The following is a 20,214-nucleotide window of genomic DNA, read 5'->3' as shown; positions in this document are numbered from 1 at the left end:
TATATTTAAAATGAAAATCTGATATTCTGACATTAACAGATATTACTGATCTTATTGATCCTTGCGACAGATCTCTCAAATATTTATTCTCTTCTTATTTACAAGAGGTTCATTTGAGGACCTTGCATAGGGCATATATTACTCCATTACAGCGTCAACATATGGTGCCCAATGAATCTGGAAATTGCCTTAAAAGTGGAATTTCTTCAGCTTCTTTTCTACATTGTATGTGGAAATGCAGGAAAGTTAGGCATTTTTGGTGTAAACTCATAGCTTATGTTAATCAGCTATTTTTATCATGCGTAGCGCCTGAACCACTAGCTTCTCTATGTTTGAATTTTAAGAATTGGCATCTAAATCCAACAGCCTACCCTCTACTTAGCGTCATATTTACACTCGGTAAAAAATGTATATTGATCAAATGGGTTAAATGCTCAGCTCCATCTATTGTAGAGATAAAACAAAAACTCTTACAACTTCTATATTATGATAGAAGGACATTGTCTACGTCATCCAATTATGGTATACGTAAATTTTGTGTAAAATAGAGTCCTTTTATTGAAACTCTAGATTCCTCTACAAAACTGCATATATTGAAAGTTTTAGACTGTAAATTATCATCTTATCAAACTTTTGTCAATGAGCAACTAGCTTTCTCTTGATTATCATTTACCTATAATGACATATAAGGCCATACCACTTGAGTATGTTGACCTTTATTCCTTAAATACATCCCCTTCCTTCCCCACCTCCTGTTCTTTCCCTTCTATATTTTAACCTCTTGTCTTTTCAAAATGTTACCTATGTACAAGGGTAGAAGATTCAATCGTAAAGTTGTGTTACTACCACTATATGAGAGGACTTAATGTCTGATTTCTGACTGATTACTGTGACGCTATGTGCCGGTTGTTTTAACTGTTTGGTCATACCCTTATTACTGTTTTCACTTTATTGTCAATTATTTTGTATACACTTTCAATGGCATTTAGTCTCATTTTATTTTTAAAATATTTACAGAAAAATGTGACACAATATATAATGTGTTTTATCATTCCTGACTTCGGACTTGTACAACATTTTGCTTTTGCTGTTGATGTATGCTGAAAATTTTCAATAAATATATCTTTGTAATAAAAAAAAACACAGTGGTGTAATGTGTGATGTGTGTACAGTTATTGTTGTCAGTTAAAAAATGGACATCTTAAATAAAGGGTATGATGCCTTCGTCTTCTTAGTGTGAGCACTAAGCTCAATAATGCAGTAAAGGGTATAGGGGTGTATCAGAATATATTTTTACATGCAATGGGATAATGTCCACTTGGGTAAATGGGTAGCCTTTTCTCATCTTAATTTGTTTCAAGCTCTCCTGCTAACCCTGCTATGATACAACTGTATGCCAAATTTAGAAGTGGAGACAGAACAGGTTGTGTTCAGTAATGTAACAGCTTACCAATTTTCACTGACACAATGTTGCTGTTATACTGTAACTATCCTCATGCAGTATATGTAGCTACATTATTTGGCATTGTAATTGTGAGTCATCTTTAGTTACTGCATGGTCAAGTCAATTAAGAGTCTCATCTTTCTCTGAATTCTCACAAATAAATAAAAGTGTATTCTCTCTGCCGTATCATAAGGTGTGTTCAATAATTAATAAAAGACATACCTGTAACTCTCTCGTGTGGTTTCTTTATGATCAGGGTCCTAAAGTTTAATTACAGATCTTGCATACACTATGCTGTAACCCGTACAACCTGATCAATAAATCATATTCAATTATCTAGTGTGGTTCTTTTATTCTGAGCTAATAATCCCTGCTGTAGATCTTAAATATATTGAGGACTGTGTGACCAATACGTGATATCATGTGTAGTCCTGTGTGAAAAAGCACACTCTCTGTTACTCATAATTCTGCAGCTGATAACACCCTACGATCCGTTTGAAAACCCATAATTAAGAAATTTTCTGATCATTTATACAGGTTCTGAAAAATCATGTGTTCCATCAGTATCTGATTAAGATTAGAGATGAGCGCCTGAAATTTTTCGGGTTTTGTGTTTTGGTTTTGGGTTCGGTTCCGCGGCCGTGTTTTGGGTTCGAACGCGTTTTGGCAAAACCTCACCGAAATTTTTTTTGTCGGATTCGGGTGTGTTTTGGATTCGGGTGTTTTTTTCAAAAAACACTAAAAAACAGCTTAAATCATAGAATTTGGGGGTCATTTTGATCCCAAAGTATTATTAACCTCAAAAACCATAATTTACACTCATTTTCAGTCTATTCTGAATACCTCACACCTCACAATATTATTTTTAGTCCTAAAATTTGCACCGAGGTCGCTGTGTGAGTAAGATAAGCGACCCTAGTGGCCGACACAAACACCGGGCCCATCTAGGAGTGGCACTGCAGTGTCACGCAGGATGTCCCTTCCAAAAAACCCTCCCCAAACAGCACATGACGCAAAGAAAAAAAGAGGCGCAATGAGGTAGCTGTGTGAGTAAGATTAGCGACCCTAGTGGCCGACACAAACACCGGGCCCATCTAGGAGTGGCACTGCAGTGTCACGCAGGATGGCCCTTCCAAAAAACCCTCCCCAAACAGCACATGACGCAAAGAAAAAAAGAGGCGCAATGAGGTAGCTGTGTGAGTAAGATTAGCGACCCTAGTGGCCGACACAAACACCGGGCCCATCTAGGAGTGGCACTGCAGTGTCACGCAGGATGTCCCTTCCAAAAAACCCTCCCCAAACAGCACATGACGCAGAGAAAAAAAGAGGCGCAATGAGGTAGCTGACTGTGTGAGTAAGATTAGCGACCCTAGTGGCCGACACAAACACCGGGCCCATCTAGGATGTCCCTTCCAAAAAACCCTCCCCAATCAGCACATGATGCAAAGAAAAAGAAAAGAAAAAAGAGGTGCAAGATGGAATTGTCCTTGGGCCCTCCCACCCACCCTTATGTTGTATAAACAAAACAGGACATGCACACTTTAACCAACCCATCATTTCAGTGACAGGGTCTGCCACACGACTGTGACTGATATGACGGGTTGGTTTGGACCCCCCCCAAAAAAGAAGCAATTAATCTCTCCTTGCACAAACTGGCTCTACAGAGGCAAGATGTCCACCTCATCTTCACCCTCCGATATATCACCGTGTACATCCCCCTCCTCACAGATTATCAATTCGTCCCCACTGGAATCCACCATCTCAGCTCCCTGTGTACTTTGTGGAGGCAATTGCTGCTGGTCAATGTCTCCGCGGAGGAATTGATTATAATTCATTTTAATGAACATCATCTTCTCCACATTTTCTGGATGTAACCTCGTACGCCGATTGCTGACAAGGTGAGCGGCGGCACTAAACACTCTTTCGGAGTACACACTTGTGGGAGGGCAACTTAGGTAGAATAAAGCCAGTTTGTGCAAGGGCCTCCAAATTGCCTCTTTTTCCTGCCAGTATAAGTACGGACTGTGTGACGTGCCTACTTGGATGCGGTCACTCATATAATCCTCCACCATTCTATCAATGTTGAGAGAATCATATGCAGTGACAGTAGACGACATGTCCGTAATCGTTGTCAGGTCCTTCAGTCCGGACCAGATGTCAGCATCAGCAGTCGCTCCAGACTGCCCTGCATCACCGCCAGCGGGTGGGCTCGGAATTCTGAGCCTTTTCCTCGCACCCCCAGTTGCGGGAGAATGTGAAGGTGGAGATGTTGACAGGTCGCGTTCCGCTTGACTTGACAATTTTGTCACCAGCAGGTCTTTGCACCCCAGCAGACTTGTGTCTGCCGGAAAGAGAGATCCAAGGTAGGCTTTAAATCTAGGATCGAGCACGGTGGCCAAAATGTAGTGCTCTGATTTCAACAGATTGACCACCCGTGAATCCTTGTTAAGCGAATTAAGGGCTGCATCCACAAGTCCCACATGCCTAGCGGAATCGCTCCCTTTTAGCTCCTTCTTCAATGCCTCCAGCTTCTTCTGCAAAAGCCTGATGAGGGGAATGACCTGACTCAGGCTGGCAGTGTCTGAACTGACTTCACGTGTGGCAAGTTCAAAGGGCATCAGAACCTTGCACAACGTTGAAATCATTCTCCACTGCACTTGAGACAGGTGCATTCCACCTCCTATATCGTGCTCAATTGTATAGGCTTGAATGGCCTTTTGCTGCTCCTCCAACCTCTGAAGCATATAGAGGGTTGAATTCCACCTCGTTACCACTTCTTGCTTCAGATGATGGCAGGGCAGGTTCAGTAGTTTTTGGTGGTGCTCCAGTCTTCTGTACGTGGTGCCTGTACGCCGAAAGTGTCCCGCAATTTTTCTGGCCACCGACAGCATCTCTTGCACGCCCCTGTCGTTTTTTAAAAAATTCTGCACCACCAAATTCAAGGTATGTGCAAAACATGGGACGTGCTGGAATTTGCCCATATTTAATGCACACACAATATTGCTGGCGTTGTCCGATGCCACAAATCCACAGGAGAGTCCAATTGGGGTAAGCCATTCCGCGATGATCTTCCTCAGTTGCCGTAAGAGGTTTTCAGCTGTGTGCGTATTCTGGAAAGCGGTGATACAAAGCGTAGCCTGCCTAGGAAAGAGTTGGCGTTTGCGAGATGCTGCTACTGGTGCCGCCGCTGCTGTTCTTGCGGCGGGAGTCCATACATCTACCCAGTGGGCTGTCACAGTCATATAGTCCTGACCCTGCCCTGCTCCACTTGTCCACATGTCCGTGGTTAAGTGGACATTGGGTACAACTGCATTTTTTAGGACACTGGTGAGTCTTTTTCTGACGTCCGTGTACATTCTCGGTATCGCCTGCCTAGAGAAGTGGAACCTAGATGGTATTTGGTAACGGGGGCACACTGCCTCAATAAATTGTCTAGTTCCCTGTGAACTAACGGCGGATACCGGACGCACGTCTAACACCAACATAGTTGTCAAGGCCTCAGTTATCCGCTTTGCAGTAGGATGACTGCTGTGATATTTCATCTTCCTCGCAAAGGACTGTTGAACAGTCAATTGCTTACTGGAAGTAGTACAAGTGGGCTTACGACTTCCCCTCTGGGATGACCATCGACTCCCAGCGGCAACAACAGCAGCGCCAGCAGCAGTAGGCGTTACACGCAAGGATGCATCGGAGGAATCCCAGGCAGGAGAGGACTCGTCAGAATTGCCAGTGACATGGCCTGCAGGACTATTGGCATTCCTGGGGAAGGAGGAAATTGACACTGAGGGAGTTGGTGGGGTGGTTTGCGTGAGCTTGGTTACAAGAGGAAGGGATTTACTGGTCAGTGGACTGCTTCCGCTGTCACCCAAAGTTTTTGAACTTGTCACTGACTTATTATGAATGCGCTGCAGGTGACGTATAAGGGAGGATGTTCCGAGGTGGTTAACGTCCTTACCCCTACTTATTACAGCTTGACAAAGGGAACACACGGCTTGACACCTGTTGTCCGCATTTCTGGTGAAATACCTCCACACCGAAGAGCTGATTTTTTTGGTATTTTCACCTGGCATGTCAACGGCCATATTCCTCCCACGGACAACAGGTGTCTCCCCGGGTGCCTGACTTAAACAAACCACCTCACCATCAGCATCCTCCTGGTCAATTTCCTCCCCAGCGCCAGCAACACCCATATCCTCCTCATCCTGGTGTACTTCAACACTGACATCTTCAATCTGACTATCAGGAACTGGACTGCGGGTGCTCCTTCCAGCACTTGCAGGGGGCGTGCAAATGGTGGAAGGCGCATGCTCTTCACGTCCAGTGTTGGGAAGGTCAGGCATCGCAACCGACACAATTGGACTCTCATTGTGGATTTGGGTTTTCGAAGAATGCACAGTTCTTTGCTGTGCTGCTTTTGCCAGCTTGAGTCTTTTCATTTTTCTAGCGAGAGGCTGAGTGCTTCCATCCTCATGTGAAGCTGAACCACTAGCCATGAACATAGGCCAGGGCCTCAGCCGTTCCTTGCCACTCCGTGTGGTAAATGGCATATTGGCAAGTTTACGCTTCTCCTCCGACAATTTTATTTTAGGTTTTGGAGTCCTTTTTTTTCTGATATTTGGTGTTTTGGATTTGACATGCTCTGTACTATGACATTGGGCATCGGCCTTGGCAGACGACGTTGCTGGCATTTCATCGTCTCGGCCATGACTAGTGGCAGCAGCTTCAGCACGAGGTGGAAGTGGATCTTGATCTTTCCCTAATTTTGGAACCTCAACATTTTTGTTCTCCATATTTTAATAGGCACAACTAAAAGGCACCTCAGGTAAACAATGGAGATGGATACTAGTATACAATTATGGACTGCCTGCCGACTGCAGACACAGAGGTAGCCACAGCCGTGAACTACCGTACTGTACTGTGTCTGCAGCTAATATAGACTGGTTGATAAAGAGAAGATGTCTATGTAACTATGTATGTATAAAGAAGACTGAAAAAAATCCACGGTTAGGTGGTATACAATTATGGACGGACTGCCTGCCGAGTGCAGACACAGAGGTAGCCACAGCCGTGAACTACCGTACTGTACTGTGTCTGCAGCTAATATAGACTGGTTGATAAAGAGAAGATGTCTATGTAACTATGTATGTATAAAGAAGACTGAAAAAAATCCACGGTTAGGTGGTATACAATTATGGACGGACTGCCTGCCGAGTGCAGACACAGAGGTAGCCACAGCCGTGAACTACCGTACTGTACTGTGTCTGCAGCTAATATAGACTGGTTGATAAAGAGAAGATGTCTATGTAACTATGTATGTATAAAGAAGAATGAAAAAAAACCACGGTTAGGTGGTATACAATTATGGACGGACTGCCTGCCGAGTGCAGACACAGAGGTAGCCACAGCCGTGAACTACCGTACTGTACTTTGTCTGCAGCTAATATAGACTGGTTGATAAAGAGAAGATGTCTATGTAACTATGTATGTATAAAGAAGAATGAAAAAAATCCACGGTTAGGTGGTCTTACAATTATGGACGGACTGCCTGCCGAGTGCAGAGACACAGAGGTAGCCACAGCCGTGAACTACCGTACTGTGTCTGCTGCGACTGGATGATAAATGATATAAAAAATATATATATATCACTGCTGCAGCCGGACAGGTATATATTATATATTATATAATGACGGACCTGCTGGACACTGTCTGTCAGCAGAATGAGTTTTATTTTTATAGAATAAAAAAAAAAAAAACACACAAGTGAAGTCACACGACGAGTGTTTAACTTTTTCAGGCAATCACAATATAAGTATACTACTAACTATACTGGTGGTCAGTGTGGTCAGGTCACTGGTCAGTCACACTGGCAGTGGCACTCCTGCAGCAAAAGTGTGCACTGTTTAATTTTAATATAATATGTACTCCTGGCTCCTGCTATAACCTATAACTGGCACTGCAGTAGTGCTCCCCAGTCTCCCCCACAATTATAAGCTGTGTGAGCTGAGCAGTCAGACAGATATATATAATATTATATATAGATAATAGATGATGCAGCACACTGGCCTGAGCCTGAGCAGTGCACACAGATATGGTATGTGACTGACTGAGTCACTGTGTGTATCGCTTTTTTCAGGCAGAGAACGGATATATTAAATAAACTGCACTGTGTGTCTGGTGGTCACTCACTATATAATATATTATGTACTCCTGGCTCCTGCTATAACCTATAACTGGCACTGCAGTAGTGCTCCCCAGTCTCCCCCACAATTATAAGCTGTGTGAGCTGAGCAGTCAGACAGATATATATAATATTATATATAGATAATAGATGATGCAGCACACTGGCCTGAGCCTGAGCAGTGCACACAGATATGGTATGTGACTGACTGAGTCACTGTGTGTATCGCTTTTTTCAGGCAGAGAACGGATATATTAAATAAACTGCACTGTGTGTCTGGTGGTCACTCACTATATAATATATTATGTACTCCTGGCTCCTGCTATAACCTATAACTGGCACTGCAGTAGTGCTCCCCAGTCTCCCCCACAATTATAAGCTGTGTGAGCTGAGCAGTCAGACAGATATATATAATATTATATATAGATAATAGATGATGCAGCACACTGGCCTGAGCCTGAGCAGTGCACACAGATATGGTATGTGACTGACTGAGTCACTGTGTGTATCGCTTTTTTCAGGCAGAGAACGGATATATTAAATAAACTGCACTGTGTGTCTGGTGGTCACTCACTATATAATATATTATGTACTCCTGGCTCCTGCTATAACCTATAACTGGCACTGCAGTAGTGCTCCCCAGTCTCCCCCACAATTATAAGCTGTGTGAGCTGAGCAGTCAGACAGATATATATATAATATTATATATAGATAATAGATGATGCAGCACACTGGCCTGAGCCTGAGCAGTGCACACAGATATGGTATGTGACTGACTGAGTCACTGTGTGTATCGCTTTTTTCAGGCAGAGAACGGATATATTAAATAAACTGCACTGTGTGTCTGGTGGTCACTCACTATATAATATATTATGTACTCCTGGCTCCTGCTATAACCTATAACTGGCACTGCAGTAGTGCTCCCCAGTCTCCCCCACAATTATAAGCTGTGTGAGCTGAGCAGTCAGACAGATATATATAATATTATATATAGATAATAGATGATGCAGCACACTGGCCTGAGCCTGAGCAGTGCACACAGATATGGTATGTGACTGAGTCACTGTGTGCTGTGTATCGCTTTTTTCAGGCAGAGAACGGATTATAAAGTAAACTGCACTGTCCTCACTAGTAAACTCTCTCCACTCAGTCTCTACACTTCTACAGTAACAGTACTCCTCCTAGTCAGCTCCAGTAAATCTCTCTCAGTCTCTTATAATCTAAATGGAGAGGACGCCAGCCACGTCCTCTCCCTATCAATCTCAATGCACGTGTGAAAATGGCGGCGACGCGCGGCTCCTTATATAGAATCCGAGTCTCGCGATAGAATCCGAGCCTCGCGAGAATCCGACAGCGTCATGATGACGTTCGGGCGCGCTCGGGTTAACCGAGCAAGGCGGGAAGATCCGAGTCGCTCGGACCCGTGAAAAAAAACATGAAGTTCTGGCGGGTTCGGATTCAGAGAAACCGAACCCGCTCATCTCTAATTAAGATCTGTCTACAAGTTAATTCTATAATTTATGACATGTTAATAAATATGTGCTATACAGTATACAGTATGTCCCAATTTCCTCACATCAATTAACATTCAGTGGATACTATTTGGGGCATTATTCTCACATGGCATCTCTCATGGGAGATGACTCAGACACTCACTAGAACATGTAATTTATAATGTATTTGTACTGGTGATAGCCACTAATACTGTACATAATAAATATTACCTAATTTAAACCATCATATATCCATCTCAGCAATAACTCTAATGGATATGTTCCTCAGGGTTAATTCCCTTATGTACAATGTTTATCAGAAGCAGATTGTTAGCTTTGTCTCTCTGCTTAATAGAGTGCCCCATTGTAAACTGTATTCTTCTGTTCTGTGCAATGTGGAGTAGTGTAGTATGAGGTAGACAGTGCTGTAAATAATACCCCTTTTCCACTAGCTGTTTTTACCCGTGTTTTTGCACGGGGGCGCGCATCAACACGGATTTTTAGTAGGTGGAAACGGGTCAACACGGGTTGAGTGACCCGGGAATCCAACCCGGCTATTTACCTGGGTAGAACACGGTAATGACACGGATAGCGGTGCAGTGGAAACGGTCATTACACGTGTTTTCAGACCCGAGTAACGCTCTGAGACGCTGATTGGTGCTTCTGGGGCACTGGAAGATGATGTCATCCCTGGGAGACACGCTGGGCACATGCAAGCATTGAGGCAGCAAACAAAACACTCTGAAGTCGCGCTGGGTACATACAGATCTTTTTATTGCAGCAGCTTCCAAACAAACAGACAATATACAGCAGCAGAAGCTCCAGCACAGCAACATGGCTAGCCATATCTGGTCAGACACAGAGATCAAGGAGCTGCTTAATATTCGGGGAGAGGAAGAAATAAGAAGGCAGGTGACTGGAACAGTTAAGGATGCTATCGTCTACAAGAACATATCCCTTATGCTGGCAGAAAGGGGCATCCAAAAAACCCAGCAACAAGTCGTTAACAAATTGAAGGCACTACGCAGACAATTCACCAAAGTACACGACCATAACCGCAAGAAAAGTGGTGCTGGGCGTATGGAATGGCCATATTATGACCTATGCTATAGTGTCTTCGGCAAAACTGCGATAACAAATCCCATAGCACTATCGTCATCCAGCTCTGCCAGTCGCCAGATGTCAGTCGACGAGGACTGTGATGAAACACAGCACAGCCTTCCCAGCTCACAATGCAGCCCATCATCCCCGCTGCTTATATCGGACAGCAGTTTTGAAGACTCGACCGTCAATGATGATTCCATCAGTGCCACTATTGAGGACGTACCACAGTCTCAGGCGGAGACGTCGCAACCCCCCAAGACCACGACTTTGCGCTCAAATAGTAAGTATTACCATTACAAATACAGTTGCAGCAGTCCCTATATGTAAAGGCATGGTAATGTTGCAGAGTATAGCTAGTGTGCAGGTGGGAGAAGGCCACAAACACGTATATGCTACCACTGCTATTTTTTAATAGAATCATGGTAATGTTGCAGAGTATAGCTAGTGTGCAGGTGGGAGAAGGCCACAAACACGTATATGCTACCACTGCTATTTTTAAATTGTTGCTTACATTCTGTTTCATCTCCTTCACAGTCTACAACGTTCCACAGCGGAAAAAGAAACTGAACAAAACAGAACAAACGGTCAAAGCAATGAAGTCCATTATCTTGGATCACCTGCGTGAGGCAGATAGTGAGCTCAATGCCCAGGAAGATGCACGGCTTGAGAGATTCCTTGCGTCAGAAAAAGAAATGCATCAAACTTTTATGAGTCAGTTAATGACCATGCATGATAGGCAGATGACATTTTTTGAACGCACGTTTGCACGTACCATAGGGAATACCACACAAACACAACAGCAAGACACAGCCTACCCACAGCACCCATATGGTCCATACAACTATGAGCCTCCCTCAAATCCCCCAACACAAATCCCGCAGTCCTCAGAATTTCGGGTATATAGACAACTGCCCTAGAGCAGCGGGTTATAAAACAATGTTTGTGTTTTAAGGTTATGTTTGCACTGTATCCTCAACCCTGATACCTACAAATGCAAACATTATTTTGATTTTACAGAGTGCCCTGTTGGCACTTTAAAGTTTTATAGTGTTACCTCAGAAAATGGGCAGTGGGATCCAGATATTTGGGCTACCTTTTTATATTGTTACCTCAGAAAATGTGCGGCAGTGCGATCCAAATATTGGGGGTGACCCGATATCTGCCAAACCAAACATTAGGGTTTTTTTTATACAGAGTGCCCTGTTTGCACTTTACTCTTTTACCTCAGGGCAGGTGTCTTCACCATGTGGCCCTCTAGCTGTTGTGGAAACACATAGCAACACATGCTGGTACATGTTGTTCCACAACAGCTGGAGGGACACATGTTGAAGACCCCTTGCGTTATGTGGAATTTTACATGTTTGCACTAAAATATTTTATAATGTTAACTCAGAAAATGTGCGGCAGTGCGATCCAAATATTGGGGGTGACCCGATATCTGCCAAACCAAACATTAGGGTTTTTTTTATACAGAGTGCCCTGTTTGCACTTTACTCTTTTACCTCAGGGCAGGTGTCTTCACCATGTGGCCCTCTAGCTGTTGTGGAAACACATAGCAACACATGCTGGTACATGTTGTTCCACAACAGCTGGAGGGACACATGTTGAAGACCCCTTGCGTTATGTGGAATTTTACATGTTTGCACTTAAATATTTTATAATGTTACCTCAGAAAATGTGCGGCAGTGCGATCCAAATATTGGGGGTGACCCGATATCTGCCAAACCAAACATTAGGGTTTTTTTTATACAGAGTGCCCTGTTTGCACTTTACTCTTTTACCTCAGGGCAGGTGTCTTCACCATGTGGCCCTCTAGCTGTTGTGGAAACACATAGCAACACATGCTGGTACATGTTGTTCCACAACAGCTGGAGGGACACATGTTGAAGACCCCTTGCGTTATGTGGAATTTTACAGTGACATGTTTGCACTTAAATATTTTATATTGTTACCTCAGAAAATGTGTGCCAACTGTTTAAAAGGAAAAATATAATAACAACTTTTGAACCAAATTTTTATAACTGAAAAAACGAAATAAACAAAAATTGTTTGCACACAAAAACTTGTCTGTTTTCTCTACTGCAACATTGTTTGAAGATTAGCTGCAATGGTGGCCCTTATGCACTCGCTGGCAGCGTCATGCCCCCCCACCAAGCCTGGTGCATCATGTACAGTGACCCCCGCCCCATGATCATGTACATTCCACTCGGGGAGAAAGTTTTCCTTTTGTATCTCACATATGTTATGGAGAATGCAGCAGGCCGCTACTATATCTGGCATTATTTTCAAGTCCACATCATTCCTCTTCATGAGGCAGCGCCAGCGTCCTTTTAAACGCCCAAACGCATTCTCCACTGCCATACGGGCCGAACTTAGGGCATGGGTATATGATGTCTGTTCGGGGGATAAGTGAACATGCTGGGTGTAGCCCTTCATTAGCCAGCGCTGTAATGGGTATGCTGCATCACCAATGAGATGGACCGGGATGTCCACACCATGTACGATCACCGATTTCTGTTAATAAAACATTAATATTATTACAGGGGTAAAACTTGACTATTGGTTTATGGGCGAACATTAGTTTAAGTAGTAAATAATCTTACCTCTCGAGGGAAAAGCCATCCACCAAGCTTGTCCTCAGCAATACTGTAAAGATCGGAGTTGGCGAGAACCCTTGCATCATGTGACCGTCCGGGCCACCCTATGAAGACATCTGTGAAACTAAAAATAAAGGTTTATTCATTATCATAAAACAGGCCAAGCCTATTTCAAACACATTAGTGAAACAGTGCTTACCAGTATTTGTGGTCCACTACAGCTTGCAGAACAATGGAATGCCAACCCTTACGATTGTAATAGTCTGCTGGGTTGTCATGGGGGGCGATGATGGGGATGTGGGTCCCATCTATGGCACCAGCACACTGTGGGTAGCCACGCTTCTTAAACCCTTTTATAGTCTCATCTAGCCGCTGTCCTTGTGGCAAGGAAATAAAGCGATGGTACATGGTATCCAGCAATGCCCGCGTGACCTGGTAGACAATCTTGCAGACCGTGCCAATCCCTACTCCAAATAAACTGGAAACTGTGCGATACTCTCCAGGGGTAGCATACCACCAGAGAGCAATCGCTAATCTCCTGGCTGGCTCAATGGGCTTACGGAACCTGGTGGTCTGCATGGTTATTGCGGGGGACAGTAGTTCCAAAACATACTCGAATGTAGCGCGAGACATCCTGAAGTTTGACATCCACTGCTCCTCCTGATATGCTAGAATAGTCTGCATGAATGCTTCCCCATGTCTGCGATCTCTCATCCACATTCTTCGGCTTGGTGTACAGTTCATTGTTATTAAAGAAATAACAACAGTGGATGATATACGCGCTCTCATCCTTTTCAAATATTTGCGTCGATAGGTAGCCCTCTCTGCAAAGAATTGAGCTCTCCTTCTCCAGCTCTGCAGTAGGTAGCACAAGGTGAAAAGCTGCATCAAGCTGTCTGTAGCAGTAAGCAGCAGTAAACTGCAAACAGTCTGCGACTCCATGCTAGACACAGCTACTGCACCGGTGTCCATTGCTGCAATGCTGTGAGCAGGCCCCACCCCTCCCTTTTGGTCCTTTTGATGACATCATCTTGATGAGACAGTAAAAAGTCCATTTGTAATGACAGCAATAGGCTTTTACAGAGCTTACCCGGGTTAAGTGGAAACAGATCAGACACGGGAATAACCCGTGTCGAAGTGTAGTGGAAACGGGGGAGCCGACACGGGTTGTAGCCGTGTTAAACATCCCGGATCGGACACGGTACGTAGGTGGAAAAGGGGTATGAGAGTAGAAAAGGAGGTGCCAGGTGTAGGGAAGGAAAGGGACACAGAGAGTGGAGGTGGAAACTAAGTAGGGAGGAACAGTGCAGATATGGGGGACTGGGGGATATAAGGGAAGCAGACTGTGTAAGGAGGGAGAGCTTTCTGATGGGGTATTGTCATTATGTGAGGTTGGAGCGCTGTATGTGTGTATCAGGGAAGCCAAGTAAAGGGTGTGTGTTGGGTCTGTGCTGGTTGAGCTGTTATATTGGGTCTGTGTGAGGAAGGGCTAGCTATAATTGAGGGATAGCCATTTGTGTGTGTGTGGGTGCTTTGTCTGTGTGTGCGTGTATGTATATATTCCCTTCACTTCCAATCACACCTTCTCGAAGATAATGATCAAGCTAGATCTGGGATTGAAATCACCATCCAGAGTAGGGGAGGGGAGAACTATAGCCATTTAATTGTTCTAAGCTTTAGTCAAAGGGAAATGGAATATTTTTAGACCCACTGGCAGAACATAAGAAAAGCCGCACTGTCTGTTCTACGCTGGTCGGTCATTCTGCTCTTCTAGAGCACAGTATAACTGCCCTTCTAACCACCTATATCCCCTTCCTCAGGAAGACAAGTGTCTGGAAGATCAGCGAGATTGATCTCGGAGCTAACTCATTCCCTGGTGATAACTGCAGCTTGTCTACCTGGGTTCTTATTCCTAGGGGTATTGTCTAGGAATAAGGAATATAGGAATATAGTGTTCAAACGTTAAGAGCCCAGAATTCACACACTTTTTTTTCTGACTGAAGTTAGGGAAGAGAAGTCACGGACCAGTGCTACTCATATGTGGAGCATGACGCGGACAGTGTAGGGAAGAGCAGGAGAGGTGGAATGCATTAAAAGAATGGGACACAGAGAAACTGGGGGATCTCAAGGGGAGAGGAAAGGTGCAAGGGATAGGAATTACGAAGGAGGGAGAAAATTAAGAGGTGCTCAGGAGAAGGGTCACAGTGAGAGTGATCAAGGGAGAGTCCGAAGAAGTACAGATGTGAGAGCTGAGGAGGAGGAGGAAGAGAGAAACCAGTGTGGCAGTAAATGCATAAGAATATAATACTTACCAACACCAGAGCTGATGATGCCTGCGGCAGGACAGTTATGATACTGCCCACATGTCCTCCTTGATATCGGCTCCTCATGCCAGTGACACACTTTCAAAACATAATACGCAGCTGTGTAACATTAAGTCACAAGCAGCTGCATCTTAAAGAAATACCGCCCATTGAGAAGACAGCTTAGAGGAGTATCTGCTGCTCAGTTGGATGGCCAGTCCAGCCCTCCACTGCAGCCTAACATCACAGAAAGATTACAGATGCTGGTGGCCTGCCACACTGTACAAACAAGTTACTAATGTGTGTGGGCAGGCTGGGTGATGTGTGGGGGAGTGCCCTAAAACCTAAATCGGCCACTAACAAACCACGCTTCTGAGGTGACTGAGGTATAACTAGTACTGTGATGGCATCCAGCTCTTTGCTCCCTATTTGGAGGCAGAGGCTGAGAGAGAAGATTTGCTTGTACTACTGCAGTGTGACTTGGTGCAGGGGGAGTGGCGGGCACCTGTGTCTGCCGGTGCCCCATAGCAGCAGCATCCCCTGCACCTATGGTAGTTACGCCACTGCCTGAATGTAAGCATCAGGGCTGTGTACCGGGAACTGTGAGGTGTGATGAGACCCAGTCTGTAGGCACAGGGCAGAATACATGTCACATGCACCCTCTTGCCTTGTCACTCGGGTGTGCTATACACTGTCAGCATAAAGCCCCGGGTGCAGTGACCATGCTGATACCACTGATGCTGCTGTTCCCATCGCCCCACCCAATTACCATGCTGAGGCAGTGCTGCTGCCACTGCAGTGCTGTGTGTCAGGTATGGGACCACTGATCCTCCTGACCCCAAAACCACCTCAGTCTGCTGATACGGATGTCTCCTCCTGCTGCTGCTTGTCTTCCTCCGTGTGGCACAGATCTGTCTATCTCCTCCTGCTGCATCTCTTGCTTCAGGTAAGTGGACCTCACCATTCAGTAGGGAAGCACTGTCAGCCAGGACCTTACTCAGTGCTGCACTGGATGTCTCCTCCTTTTGCTGCTTGACTTTCTCCTGCGGCGCAGCTCCAGCTATTCCTCCCACTGTGTCTCCCAGGTCAGGGGAGGGCTCCTCTCTGCTCACTAGGGAGAAATTTCATTATGCCTGCTCCTGCCGCTGCTATGTCACTACCCTCATCTCCACAGTCCTAATGGGATGCTGCAGTCTGTAGGGACTTGAGGATAACACAGTAAGCTCACACCAAGGAAACCAGTGTCTCTTCTCCCACAGCCAGCAGCTCCTTTTATAACCTCCTCAGCCTGCACGAGATGCCTTCCCTCTCTCCTGGCAGCCACAGCACAGGCTCAACAAATTGAAATGCCCTATCTTTAAATTGGGGCATATTTTACTAAATTAAAAAATCTGTAAATTTCTGAAAAACCTTAACCCCAAAAGGCACTACACTGGGACAACCTCTATCTAACAAAAAAAAAAAAACAAGTCTTAATTCATCCTCTACCCTGAGTTAGGCCTTCCCAAAAATCCTTCCATAGACTACATTAGAATAACTGTCCAAAAATCCAAACAGGAAGTAGCAGAAAAAACTGACAGTTTAAAGTTTAGATTACTCCTAATTACTAATTTTTAATTATTTTGTACTGAAATTGGCCAGCAGCACAGAGGGACACTTCTACACGTCCATGCCAAATTTGAGCTCCGTACATTCAATCACTTTTGAGGTGTAGCCCATTAAACACCATGCCCCCATCTCAAAAGTTCCCTTTGGGAGAATTCCATTTGTTCAATTTAGCCTTAATATAAGGGCCCTTATAATAACTATATATATATATATATATATATATATATATATACACACATACACATATATATTCGGGTCCCTGAGAACTGAACCCTACTGAATATCATGTCCCAAGCCCGGCACTCGGAAACCAGAAAGAGGCAAAATGTTATCATCCTGCTGTCTGATTCTCGTGGGCTATGGATCCCATATAACCAGCCACGCGTCACCACCATTTTCATTCTGGACTTGTATTGTGAGGGAGACAGACCTCTGTCTCTCTGTGGGTGGTGGCATGGGGCTAGTGTGTGCTCTGTTGGTGTGCTGCTGCAGTCACTGTGGCTTATCTGTACTGTGTTAAGGGTGGTGTCCTGGCTGTCACTGGTGTTACTGCCAGGTGCTGCAGCTGTACATGTATGTTGCTGTCCTAGCTGTCACTGTGTTGTACAGGGGGCAGGGGCACTGTGAAATATAGGGGTGCTGATGTCTTAATAACATTACACTGGCCCTGACTGCTATAAAAATTTGGGTGCAGTTCTTACAAATTTAAAGCACACTGTTCCTGTATGCTGTGAAATATAGGGGTGCTGATGTCTTAATAACATTACACTGGCCCTGACTGCTATAAAAGTTTGGGTGCAGTTAAAAATTAAAAGCACACTGTTCCTGTATGCTGTGAAATATAGGCGTGCTGATGTCTTAATAACATTACACTGGCCCTGTCTGCTATAAAAATTCAGGGGTGCAGTTCTTACAAATTTATTTATACTATATTTATTAACAGTTTATTCTATAGCGCAGCATATTCTGTTGTGCTTTACAATTAGAACAACAGTAATAGAACAAAACTGGGTAAAAGGAGACAGACATAAAGGCAGGAAGGCCCTGCTCGCAAGTTTACAATCTATAGGTAAATAGGCATTGATACATAGATACAATAGATGCTATTTATTGCATAAAGGTCCACCAGATTGCTAGGTTCTTAATAAGTTGTATGATATGATCGCCCAGCAATGTTGGCAAAGGGTCAGGAGGGTGTGAGAGTAAAGAAATACAAGGTATGTGATGTTATGTGTACTGTACAGAGATTATGTAATTAGATAGGGACGTACTGAAGGTTATGTGGGTGGGTCTGATGAGATTTCAGGGAACATTTAAAGGTTTGGAGACTAGAGGTGAGTCTTATTGTGTGTGGGAGGGCATTCCATAGAGTGGGTAAAGCCCAGATAAACTCCTGTAATTTTGAGTGTGAACAAGTAATGCGCGTGGATGAGAGATGCAGATCTTGTGCAGAGTGGAGAGGACGGGTAGGGAGATATTTTAAGATGAGTGAAAAGATGTATGTTGGTGCAGTTTGGTTAATAGTCTTGTATGTAAGTAAGAGTATTTTATATTTAATACGGTAGAATACCGGTATCCAATGGAGGGACTGACAGAGTGGATCAGCAGACAATGAACATCTAGCAAGAAAGATTAGACTTGCAGCTGCATTTAAAATAGATGGTATTGGTGAGAGGCTATGTTTGGGAAGACCAGTCAGGAGACAATTACAATAATCAATGCGGAAGATAATGAGAGAATGGATTACAGTTTTTGCTGTGTCTTTTGTAAGATATGGTCATATTTTGGATAAGTTTCTTAGATGTATGTAATATGATCTTGAGACAGATTGAATGTGGGGAACAAAGTACAGTTCAGAATCAAGAATGACACCTAGGCAGCGAGCTTGTGGGGAAGGGATGATTGCTGAGTTATCAACAGTAATAGAGATAGCAGGTTGGTAACTACTATTGGCCAGTGGAAATACAATTAATTCTGTTTTGGAAATATTAAGATTGAGGTGGTGAGATGTCATCCAAGATGAAATGGCAGAAAGGCATTCAGTGACATGGCACAATACAGATGGTGACAAATCTGGGGAGGATAGGTAGATTTGAGTATCATCTGCATACAGATGGTACTGAAATCCGAAAGAGATGATTAGTTTGCCAAGAGATTTGGTATAGATAGAGAAAAGCAGAGGACCTAAGACTGAGCCTTGCGGTACTCCAACTCAGAGAGGTAGCAAAGAGCAGGTGAAATCAGAGAAATGAACACTGAAGGAGCGATTAGATAAGTAGGAAGAGAATCAAGAAACGGCTGTGTCCTGAAGACATAGGGATTGTAGTGTTTGAGAAGAGAGTGGTCAACAGTATCAAAAGCAGCAGAGAGATCAAGGAGAATATGTAGTGAGTAATGGCCTTTAGATTTAGCAGTGACCAAATCATTCAATACCTTAGTCAGTGCTTTCTCTGTGGAGTGTTGGGCTGAAATCCTGACTGAAGTGGGTCCAGTAAGCTGTGTGAGTTAAGGAAGTGTGTGAGGCGAGTGTAGGCAAGTCTCTCTGGTAGCTTGGAGGGTCATGGGAGCTGAGAGATGGGACAGTAGTTTGAGAAAGAGTTAGAGTCAGAGTTTTGTTTTTTCAGAATGGGAGCAATCACTGCATGCTTGTACAGAGAAGTGCGGAAGAGTAGGTTAACCAATGGTACTCGGGCGCTTTAAGTATGGGATATTTCACCAAGCAGCAGCTTCTAAAAGAAGGGAAGTCACTCCCGAATATATTGCAAAAGAGCAAGGTTGAGGCTGCGCTGTATTTGATCAATGTGACATCTGGAATATTGTATCTATTAAAACACATTTTATTCCTAAAACAATGGTATGTACTTCAGTTTAAAAATGAATACATCATAAAAAATGCATGCATATCAAGAATAAATGATTAACAATGTATACTTCATACAAACAAATGGATGGGGTTACCCAATTCGCCAGGATATGGAAATGTGAGATAATATGGAGTCCGTTCCAAAATTATTCCCCTATATTGGTTAAGTCCAGCATTAACAAACTCTCAGAGATAAGCAATGTCCAATGGAATGGCAAATTACTGTTAGAGGATGGTATGCTTCGGGATCTTTTAATGATGAGCTCCTCATGCAGTACGGTGATTAATATTTACTTACGTTAAGATGTCTCAAATTTACATCTCTATAGATTTAACAAATTATTAACACTCATTTATATGTACAACCGTGAAAATCAGAAACTCCCATGTGAAAAATGGTTAGTACAGCTAGAATATATATATATATATATTTATATATATATAATGAAGAAGGTCTGGCGGCACTCAGGAGACTTTTCAACCAATAGTGAATTTAATGGAGTAACATTTCGTTACTACTTAATGTTTAAACGTTTGTCTTGTTTTCGGGTTACCTAGGTAACCGGTATCCACACTTGACTTCCGTCTCCCTGCGGGCGCCCCTTGATGACGTCGTCCGCTGTG

Source organism: Pseudophryne corroboree, chromosome 5 (genome assembly GCF_028390025.1).
Source record: "Pseudophryne corroboree isolate aPseCor3 chromosome 5, aPseCor3.hap2, whole genome shotgun sequence".
Classification (NCBI taxonomy): Eukaryota; Metazoa; Chordata; class Amphibia; order Anura; family Myobatrachidae; genus Pseudophryne; species Pseudophryne corroboree.
Note: the sequence above shows the minus strand (reverse complement) of the source record.